At 31.5% G+C, this 12337-nt stretch overlaps 1 long non-coding RNA gene across 2 annotated transcripts; it reads left to right on the forward strand.

The window, feature by feature from the left end:
* Positions 1 to 1280: 1280 nt before the first annotated feature.
* LOC127070085 (uncharacterized) lies at positions 1281 to 12327 on the forward strand. Of its 2 annotated transcripts, XR_007783995.1 has the most exons (7): positions 1281 to 1632; positions 2001 to 2317; positions 2428 to 2862; positions 2942 to 3087; positions 4050 to 4232; positions 4322 to 4446; positions 12163 to 12327. It is a non-coding gene; the product is annotated as an uncharacterized LOC127070085 (long non-coding RNA). The 2 variants fall into 2 exon arrangements; XR_007783994.1 differs by lacking the exon at positions 12163 to 12327 and having other exon boundaries at positions 1283 to 1632; positions 4322 to 6384.
* Positions 12328 to 12337: the final 10 nt, after the last annotated feature.

The raw sequence follows: 12337 nt of genomic DNA on the forward strand, positions 1-12337 counted from the left end.
TGAATCCTTCACAGAGCAGAAGAAGATGGAATCAAAAAAGATTCCGCGATGAAATCTTCTTTTCTACGAAGGAATGTTCCCTCATTAGAGCAGAAATTCTACTTTGACCGACGATCCATATGCACCATCGGACATCCGTATGAAGAACCTTTCTAAACGCAATCGAGTATATCCTCTTACTGAAGCTGCGTACCTTTCGATCCTTTGAAAGGATATATTCCCTGGCATTGAACCACTATTCGAACATAACTAAATAAAACAATACTATATCGATCTCGAGAAATGGCCATTGAAAATGTTGCGTTCCTATTTCTCTTTCTCGTTATTATCGATCACCTGACGAACACGATATAGAAGAAGGTATTACGGGTATGTTAGAGACAAGGACGATGTTTCAAAAGGAAATGTCTTTCTATTGATTCCAACACGTTGATTGATAATATTCTCTAGAAGCATTAGAAATGTTTTGAAAGAGGTACATAATCTTACATAATACAGTTAGATAATCATCGACCGATAACGTGTAATTCGATATGTGTTTTCCATGCATTAGGTATATGGATCTTTTTTTATCTCATTTTTCAAAATTAGTCCTGCAACATCAAACATCACGTCACTGTCCATGAACTGTAAAGAAAAACTGAAAATTTTGTAGGACCAAATGAAAAGAAAAAGATCGCAAAAGAAATATTTTTTGCGTAAAAAATGTTTTTCGTCCAAGTTTGATGAATGGGAATTAAAAATGTGTATAATAATGTTCGCGAGATACTTTTATTAGGAGAAAATATCATCGAAAAAATTAATTCCTTTTCATTTAATATTAACCCTTGGTAGGGAGCGATTAATAAAACGAAGCAGAAGCGTTTGTTACAATATGCTGCAATTCAATGTGGATTATTTTATACAGTAGTTAAAAGGAAAAAGTATAGTAGGTTGAATTAGATGGGATTGGTCGACAAATTCTTTTCTCCCCACTCATATACTTTTCTTTCTTTTCGGCTCTTTCGACCGCGGAATAGGAAATATCGATCGACTTACGTAAAGCGTATTCAAATGAAATACGTAAAAGGAAAGAATCTAAATTAATATAACGAAGAAAATAAATATAATAAATTATCTCAATCCATATTCCTTTGCAAATGTACAATAAAGAAAGGGAGGTTTTTGTTAACCTAAATGATAGAAAAAGAATTGAAGGTAATATTAGGAAACAAATTTACAAGCAGTATTTCTTGGTCGAAAGTAATACTTACCTGTAAATATTTATAAACATAAAAATAAGAAAAATATTAATGGCCGGTTATCAAGATTCTTTATTCAATTTTCAATTATAAATTGTAAAGAAAAAGAGGATGAAAAAAAAGAAAACAATAGAAATTAAAAAAGGAAAATAACTTGTCCAGTTAATAGAGAACAATTGAAAAATTCATTTCCTTTCGATACTCGTCATCCTCATCTCATTTCGGTTCTTTATATCGTGTAATACGTGGTCTCGATTAACCTGCGTCGAATGTACTAACCCATCCTACCGTGTTCCGACTCGGTAATTAGCTTGGTCCAACGATGTGACGGTTCGGGGAAGAATCTTGCCTGTAGGAGTCGTTCTTTTAATAATTAAAATGAAAGTAATACGTAAGTAGGTGCTAGATAATCACGTTTTTACTTCATACGTACCAAAGGAAACTTACAAGCAGTCCAAACGGTACAAACAATTCCTTCATTTCCACTAGTCTTTTGTTTAATTTATTCATATAAGGTAAATATATCAGTGATGATTAGTATATAATTTATTATAAAATTTCAATTCTATATTATGGAAATGAAACTGATTTTTGTGATCAATAGCATCCTAATTATTATTTTGTTGTTTCTAGGAGAAGGTACTTTGTATCGATTAAAAGAACGTAACCGGATTTACCTTTGATGATTGTACAATTTAAATGAACAACTGAACGTCTGTCCTAAGTCTTAACTAATCTACGTATTTTAAATTATTTCAGAGATATAGGAAACTAAATGAAGACGAAAGCAGTTCCAATAGCTCAGAAGTATTGCAAAGGAGCCGAATTGACCGATATCTGAATTCTAATTACCAAAGAAGATAAAAGGATTTCAACTATGCTCAACGCGATTATTAAACATTTGACATCCGAAATGAAATACACTTACATTGGTACTTTCTGTTCTTCCTTACATCCGAGGATAAGTCATACTTGGATAGTACAAATGTCCGACCTTCAACCAGATTAGGAAATGAAAACGTTTATCTCTTTTCTAGTCCTATATTTAAATGGGAAATCGATACATGCTGTGAATGGTATGATATTTTAGAGATAAGATATAAATTTTTTTTTCTAAAATGTAATATGGAATATAAAATCTGTATGATGGATGTATAACATAATTATTTATTGAATATTTACACAGATTTTATGATGGCGGCGGGAGTATTTCTACTGATAAGTGGAACATTAGGTCTCTTAACTCAAACTATGCTAAAGATATTCTTAGTGCATATAAATCAAGAACCTATATATTTTTCTACTAGTCTAATGAAGAATATTAGATATGAAAAGCAAGACGCTCGATGAAAGAGATGAATAATAACATATGAATAAAAATTTCAATATTGTTTGAAAGGATTTTGCGTCACGTATCGTTCGTCATTTAATGTATCAGATCGTCAAATCGGCGGAGGAAGCTGATGCTGCTCACGAATTTATTACAAATCTTCCTAGTGATATGAAACCCAAGTTGGTGAGAGAGACACTTAATTATGCAGTGTATGGAAACAACTTGTTGCTATTGCTAGGGTGTTTCTATAGCAACCATTTACTTTAATATTGGATTTTAATAAACGAGGTATGAAGAGATGCAATATAAGTAACTCGTCACGTATCTTATCCAATCTTCCATATTAATTTCATCTTTTATAATATAGCACATTGGATTGTGAAAACAGAAGAAGTTTCAAGAAGCAGTTGTAAAATCTAACCAAAGAGTAAACATTGTTAGTACATTGCTCGTAGATTAAATGCCCTTAAATCTTCTGGTGTTGATGTACTGCAACGCGATGTTGCTATAGAGGTTGGTTTAATAATGCATAATCACTTTTTCGTATGTTACATTCATATATTCATTTATTGGAAACTAGATTGGATTACAATTTCGCTAAGTAGGTCTATATCCGATGAAGAACTTTAAACGGAAATGAAAGTAGCCGATTTTCTCATAGAGATTAATTTCTTTAAAGAAAATGTACATTGAAGTAGATTGTTTGTGAATTTAAGTTCATCATAATCTATCGAATTAATAAAGAACATTTTTTATAAATTCAAGCACGTAGCAGTATATACTCCTTAAATACGGATTATATAGAAGTTTATTTCGATTAACTGTAATTTGTATATAAACATTTGTATACACATGCTACTTGTATTTAATGTGACCCTCAACTTCATAATACATATCCTAATGCACAGCAGTATGCGATTAACATTAGATTCTTATTATTGCTTTATTGCGCGATAATAAAAAGTAGGAATTCATAGAAAATCTTTTTTTATATTTATTTTATTTTCGTAATATCAGTTTTTTCCCTTTACGTGTTTCATTTGATGGTCAGTCAACATTTCCTATTACGTGATCGAAAGAGCCGAGAAGGCCGAAAAGGATGCAAGCTGGGGGATACGAATTTTTTAATTTCACACTTTTAATTCGACAAATTATTATTTTTTCGTTACTACCTTTTGGAATATCTCATATAAAATGATTCACATTCACGTTTTTGCCTCGTATTTATTGATTGTTCTTTACCAAAGATTAATATTGAATGAAAAGGAATTAATTTTTTTTTTGCTAATTTCCCATAATACATATATCTTATGCACGATAATATACACATTACTGATTCACTTCTAAGAAACGTTGGTTAAAAGGGTTGTTCGTACAAAAAATATTTTCTTTCTGATTTCTCCTTGTCACTATAAAAATTATATTATGTGTGAATTGATCAGTATGAATATCTAATTGTGTTTTAATATTTTCAGGTTTTTGTTGCAGTTCATCGGCCGTGATGACACTCTGAATTATAGCTCGAATATAAAAAAAGAAAAGAAAGAAAAATACCATATGTCTTATGCGCGGACAGCGAATTACATAGTATCGATCGGCAGAATTGTATTATTTAAGATCATCACTGATTCTTAAATCATTTTTAGTATTTCTTGAAGGTACTATGAGTTATCGTTTTCTCTTCAAATATCCTCCTTGTCTTTGTGTGATCTCATACTGTGTTCGTTATATGATTGAGAATATCCAGGAAGAAGAAAAAGAAGGTGAAACATCCCTGCTTGACGACGAAGTTTGGAAAGACCAATGTGGCGCAGTTTTGTAAAGCATGGAACGGTGGTACGAGGAAATGGGATTTTATCAAAGGATCCAAACGTAAGCAGCTTTAGCTGGAGGATATATGCGATTGTGCTCAAAAATGTTTGTCGAAGGCTCATCCGACGTTCCACGCAGGGCATGAGTCAAAGGGGGATTAAAATGAAACTAAGGGAGATTTATCGTATAAATCAATTTCACATACAGATATGATCAAGAGATTAACCGTTTTTGGAAGTAGTAACATTAGCAGAGGAATACTTTTAAATTATACGTGAAATAGAAAGTCGATGTTTACGTCATTGTTATTGCATCAATTTAAATTAAGTAACCATCCCATATAATTAAAAAAGAAGGAGTGTTGAATTCTACATTTCAAATTGTTTGTCAAAATATTTACGACACGCATTTAAAAAATATTCGTAATATTTAATGTGCATTTTTCATAAATATTGAAATTTGGATGAAGTAACTGCTGCGTAGCGCGAGTTACCCTGTTGAAACATTTTGATAGGGATTTTGTGATAATGGATGTATGTAGCACGTGCTCCCGCACTTATCGTGAAGTACCTTCTTTTGTACCCTTCGTTATTATATCTCTCCATCTGCGTATGCTCTGATGCGTACTTCTCTGTTCCAGTTCAAGTGGTCAAGATTGAATGCTCGGTCCTGTGTGCGTGTGTACGTACGAATCCTGTCCTATTTGTATAAGAAGGAAAGTATTCTTTCATTTGTTTTCCTCTCATCATTGATGAGACCACTGAAGAATACGATTAGCTGTATAATTCAATTGCCTATTTATATTCATCTTTCGATAACAGGGTTACATAACTTGCTGAGCAATGGACTATTTTCTTAGGAATCAATTGTTTTAAAACATAATATACGAAATATTAGGTAACTGGAGGCATAATGGGATTATTGTTTTGCATTCTCCAATGGGGAGTACATTTCTGGGAAAATGTATTCGTTCATATGGAAGAGTTAAGTCAGGCGTGGTATATCGATCTGCAAAAGACAACCAGATAATTAAATAATACAGCCAAATAGATAATTGAATAATACCGCTAATCGTATTATCGAATTGTCTGCTTGGTCTAATGAGACGAAAACCAATGAATAAATACCCTCCTCGTTTTCTGAATAAGAGAGGAGATTTACGGGGTTTTAGCAGGTGCATTGATTGCCGCTCATTTGATTGACGCACATAAGCGCGCACGTACATGGAGAGAGATTATAATAAATCGTTCTATATGATGGTATTTCACGATAGGTACGAGAGAAGGTATTACGTACGTGCAGATCGTTATATTCCGATTAATACCCGTTAGCAGAGGAATTTGTTGACACGGAGGATCATATATTTTTGCAAAAAAATCAAAATTTTGTCCTTTATAAGTTCCTACGATGTCTGTGATAAATGTTGAAGCAATTTTCTTCCCATATTATCACCCCTCTCATTATGTATAGGATCTCTTTTTTTTTCTTATTGAATGACATCACTATCACTGCTGTCGTTTTCTACCCGATTAATATTTATTTTTTCTAACGCATCCGTATAAATGTTTATCTGGAATTTCCCTTCGGTATTACTTATGACTCAAAACTCACTCGTGTTTGGATATTTTGCCATTCTCTTAATGAAAAAGAAATAAGTAATTAAAAGCGTTGGTAGTCTCAAATTGTATATTACAAAATCACGAAACGATATATACAAAAAGAATATTATATTTCTGGTTTCTGGCTTATTAGTCTAGGGAACTATCTATTTCACTAGAAGTTTCAATACGAAGCGAGTTCAGCTTCCAAAATCTCCTCAATTTTATGATTGCTTGTTTATTCCATCAAATATCACTACCTCGTACGGGGTGTACTCGCATACCATTGCGGAAAATTCGTTATCACTCTCTTTAAGTGGTTTAATAAAGCCCCCAGACCATTGTGAATGTACTTCTTTTTCGTAAAACCGACTAATATACTTTTCATATAACTTGGTAATTTGACCAGTTCTTGATTTACTAACTGAGTGGTTCTCTCGGAGGGGAAATACGGGAAAAAGAGAAAGGTAATATTAGGAAACCATAAATGTGACGAAAGATTTTCTCCGAATACGTTTTTTATCATTGTGCAATAACGAAAATGAATTCTTCGATAACTTTAGCAATATGCATTTATTTTTAAATTAAAGATGGTAATATTCGGAGAAAATGCTTTCAAGGAATATGGAAGTAGATATAACTTCTTAGGAGCAAATTTTTTTACAACAGAAAATTTTACAATAAGTATTACTTATAATAAGTACAAAAATTGTAATTCGTCCTTCTTTTCCTATAAATAAATACATATTACTTAACAAGGATTTCTTTTTCTTTATTATGCAATAGCGAAAAATATCGATTCGGAGAAAATCATTCGTCATGTTTATTTTTTCTTCGTAATATTACTTCCTTCTCTTTATGGAGGATCAATTGATTCCACTTTTTTAAGAAATGCATGTTTCTTTGAAGTTTTTCGTTGAAATGGTGCAACAAAGCAAATCAAGAAATCGTCCAATTATCAAATTATGTGAAACGAATATCAATCGATTTTACGAAGAGGAACGTAGGAAGTGCGTTCACGATAGTCTAAGCCCTTTTCTGATCCGCTTAAGGAGAGTACTAACCCTACTAAGAAGGATTTGTGAAGCAACGGTATGCGAGTATGCTATACACGATGATATTTGATGAAATAAAGAAACAATCCTACAATTGGAGAAAGAAATTTTCAAAGCTGAAGTCAGTTCTTATTGAAGCTTTTAGCAGTATAAATAGATCTCTCGACTAATTAGTCAGAAAACCAGAAAGGTAATATATTATTGGTCTTTATCGTTCCGTGATTTCGTAAAATTTTATTATCTCCATTTCATTTATTTATCGATTTTCTTTTTTTTATTAGCAGAACGACAAAGTGTCCAATTACGCCCAAGTCTCATAATGTAAGATATAAATAATGAAGAGGAATTCCAGAAAGACATTTATATAGATACATTACATAAAATAAATATGAATTTGGAAGAAAACAATAGTAGTGATAGTGATGTCACCTAACAAGAAAACGAAGAGATCTCATAGATAATGATAAAGACGAAAATGTTGTAAAAGTATTGCTTCAAAACTCATCATAGATTTGATAGAAAATTATAGGGGATAAAATTTTTGTGTTTTTACAAGAAAATATGTTCTTCAAAATCTACAAATTCGTATAAATTAAGCATCGTTGTAATATATTATTTGATTTTAAAGTTATCATATATCATATGATGTGAGTCGTAGGATTACGTTTGCACGATAAAGTGCTATTGATTTGTTGAGAGCTAACGTCCGAAAGGACGCAAAGCAGAAAGCGTTATTTCGCACGTTTACGTTTCTCGCACATTAATTGTTTTCACGGACAGAAAGATCGAAAATGAAATTAATTAATAGGAAATTAACTTCTCTAACAATCTCTTCTAATTCGACATATTACTTTCCTATTTTATTTTTCTTTTTTTTTTCTTTTCTTCTTTACGGTTTACAATTTGAAATTAACTAAAGAATGTTGACAATTGACAATTTTTTTCTAATTTGTATTCTTGATAATGACTATCGATAAGAATTAAATTCTCAGCTTTTTTCATCTCTTAAAATTATTTCTTTTCTTTTATTACACAATATTAAATAATATGGATTCAGAGAAAATCTTCCACCATATTCATGTTTTTTTTTTCGTTATATTATCTTCTTCCCTTTTACGTATTTTATTTCAATGTGCTTTATGTAAATAAATTAAAATTTCCTATTACGCGTCTGAAAAAGATGTAGGTTGGGAGGAAATGAATTTCTCAATCTCTTTTAATTCGACATTTTATTACCATCCCTTTTTAACAACCATATGAGTAAATACATATTGCATAAATACATATTGAAATAAACGCTTCTGCTAATAGTAAAAAATATGGATTCAGAGAAAACCTTTCGTCATATTTATTTTTGGTTCGTAATATCATCTTTTTCTCTTTTACGAATTTTCTTTCAATACGCTATATGAAGATCAATTAAAACTTCCTATTACGCGGTCGAATAAGCCGAAAAGGCCAAAAAGAGTATGAGTTGGGGGAAATAAATTTCTCGACCAATTACTTTTTTTTCATTTTCTCTTTATTCCATTTTTTCTTTACAGTTTTCGATTAAAAATTAAGTAAACAATGTTGACAATTGACAATTATCTTTTTTCTTATTTGTATCCTTAAAAATACCTATCAATAAGAATTAAATTCTAATTTTTTTTCATTTCTCGAAAATATCATTTCTTTTGCTTTATTACGCAATATTAGGAAATATGGATTCAGAGAAAATCTTTCGCCATATTCATGTTTGTTTTTTCGTTATATCATCTTTTTCCCTTTCACGTATTTTATTTCAATATGCTATAGCCAACTCAATTAAAATTTCCTATTACGCGGTCGAACGAGCCGAAAAGGCCAAATGGGTATGAGTTAGGGGGAATTGAATATCTCGACCAAACTGTTTTAATTCGATCAATAATTTTTTTTCATTTTCTCTTTCTTTCATCTTTTCTTTACAGATTTCGATTGAAAATTAACTAAATAATGCTGACAATTGACAATTATCTTTTTTCTTATTTGTATCCTTAAAAATACCTATCAATGAGAATTAAATTCTAATTTTTTTTTCATCTCTCGAAAAAATCATTTCTTGTGCTTTATTACGTAATTATAAATAATATGGATTCGGAGAAAATCTCTCGCCATATTCATGTTTCTCTTTTTCGTTATATTATCTTCTTCTCTTTTATGTATTTCATTTCAATGTGCTTTACGTAAATCAATTAAAATTTGCTATTACGTGGCCGACAGGTCTGAAATGACCGACAAGTATATGAGTTGGGAGGAAATGAATATCTCGTTGAATCTCTTTTAATTCGATATATAATTATGATTCCTTTGTAACTGTCATATGAAATAATCCACATTGCATGACCATTCGAATATTATGACGATTGCTTCTGCTCCATTTTTATTGATCTGTCCCTACCATACATTGAAGAAATGAAATTAATCCTTTTATTGATATTTTCTCATAATGAAAATATCTTTTGAGTCGTCAATATACATATTTTTGATTCCTATCTGACAAAATCGACCAAAGATTTTGTTTACGTAAACAATATTTTCTCTGATCATAATAAAACTAACATCGTGGGTAAATTGATCAGTATGAGAAGTATTTGCTTCTTCATTATGATCGTTAGATATAGTATCTTCCTATGAACAAATACATATATAAGAAAATAGTTTCGAAGAAACCTTCGTCAAAAACAGATTCTTCATCTATCATGGAATATTAAGCATTTAACTTTCGAAGTTGTCGCGTGTTATCATCGAAAGTGTTGTGCATTAATATTTTCAGTTTTTTCATATTTTTCTTCAATAGTGATTTCACGCTTTATATTATAGCTCGCATTTAAAAATAGGAAGAAAAAGAATTCATATGTATATATCTTATGCGCGGATAATGAAATACATAATATCGATCGGCAGTATTCTATTCTCTAAAATTATCAACGGCTTCCAAAGCAATTTTAATGCTTCTTAGCAATACTATGAATCAACGTGCTGGGTTTGACAGGAAAGCGTTCTCTCTTCAAACATCGTCCTCGTCTTTACATGATCCATAGTATTGTGTTCCATCCCGTCTTCATTATGTGATCGAGATTAACCAGGAAAAGGAAAAGGTGAAAAAGGAAACGTTTATATTGACGGTGACGACGAACCTTGCGAGATTAATATCTGCGCTCTTTTACGAAGCTTCATTCGAATGGTGGTATGAGGAGTCGGAATATATCTTGTTGAAAGGATCGAAAGATAAGCGGCTTTAGCTACAGGATATAATCGAGTGTGGTGGGAGAGATTTATTGAAGGGCTGTTCGCCGTAGCAAACCGCATCTGAATTAAAGTGGAATTGAAATGATACTCGGACAGGTTTATCTTTGAAAATGATTAAATCTGCATGTACGATCAAAAGATTCACCGTTTATCGAAATAATAATGTTTACCCGGGAACACTTTTAAATTATGCGTTAAATATTCAGTGTACGTTTACTTCACCGTGTGATCATTATACATCGTTAACATAATTAAAAAGAGAAGAAGAGTTTGGTTCAATGTTCCAAATTGTTTGTTAGAATATTCACGTCATGTACTTTAAAATAATATATAATGAACATTTTTCAAGAACATAGATGTTTGGACAAATTAATTTATTACGCAACGCAAATACATTTTAATTGGGATTTAATGAAAATGTGTTACACATTATGTTCTTTCATAATTATCGTTCCATACGTATCCTATTTAACGATTTGTTATTACCTCCCACCATGCATGTGTTCTATTGTGTGCGCTCGGTCGCGGTAGTTCATGTTAGTTATATGCGCTCATTGAGAAATTAAAGTTAATATATTTGGAAAATAAGAATATCATGTTACTAGAAATATAATAAAATCGCTGTTATATTCAGTTATACGTAATGTGATATAAACGATTGGAGAAATATAATATTTTGCTTGGAACTAATTAGTAAGGAACATAGTATACGAAATATTGCATAACTAGAAGTATAATTAGATACTTTTGTTAAATTCTCCAATCGGGAGTAAATTTTTAGGAAAATGTAGACCAATTTAAGAACTAAATCAATAACGTAGTACATCGCTCTTGAAAAGAACTAACAGGGTAATTAAATCATGCATTTAAGTAGATAACTACATTATACGATAGTAATCGCATTATCCAAACGTCTGTTTGGTTTGATGAGAGGAAAACAAATAAAAAGCTAAGTAGCAAATTAGTTGATTCAAATCCAGATTCGGTTTGTTACAGCGAACAACCCTTCGATAAATCTCTCCTACCACACTCGATTATATCCTCCAACTAAAGCCGCTTATCTTTAAATCCTTTCAACAAGATATTTTCCATCTCCTCCTACCACCATTCGAATGAAGCTTTGTAAAATAGCGCCGATATTAATCTCGCAAGGTTCTTCGTCACCGTCGATATAAACGTTTCCTCTTCCATTTTCTCCTCCTCCTGGTTAATATCGATCACATAATGAAAACGAGGTGGAACACAATACTATGGATCACGTAAAGACGAGGACGATGTTTGAAAAGGAAACGCTTTCCTGTCAAATCCAGCACGTTGATTCCATAGTATCGCTAAGAAGCATTAAAACTGTTTTGGAAGCCGTTGATAATTTTAGAGAATAGAATACTGCCGATCGATATTATGTATTTCATTATCTGCGCATAAGATATGTAGATATGAATTTTTTTTTTCTTCCTATTTTTAAATGCGAGCTATAATATAAAGCGTGAAATCACTATTGAAGAAAAATATGAAAAAACTGAAAATATTAATGCACAACACTTTCGATGATAACACGCGACAACTTCGAAAGTTAAATGCTTAATATTCCATGATAGATGAAGAATCTGTTTTTGACGAAGGTTTCTTCGAAACTATTTTCTTATATATGTATTTGTTCATAGGAAGATACTATATCTAACGATCATAATGAAGAAGCAAATACTTCTCATGCTGGTGAATTCACTCGTGATATAATTTCTAATATGACCAAAAAAAATAGGAAAAAAAATATTTTTTGAACGAGAAACATTCTTGGCCGATTTTAACAGATGGGACGTCGGAACTAATCTACGAATTTTAAATTATTTCAGAGATATATCAGATGAAACGAAGGCGAAGGCAGTTTTAATAGCCGGGAAATATTGCAAAGGATTGATATTTGAATTGTAATTACTTCCAAAGAAGGTACACGAAATTCGGCTACGTTCAACGTGGTAATTAAATATTCGACATTCGAAGTGAAACGTATTTACATTGGTACTTCCT

This window comes from Vespula vulgaris, chromosome 17 (genome assembly GCF_905475345.1).
Source record: "Vespula vulgaris chromosome 17, iyVesVulg1.1, whole genome shotgun sequence".
Lineage (NCBI taxonomy): Eukaryota > Metazoa > Arthropoda > Insecta > Hymenoptera > Vespidae > Vespula > Vespula vulgaris.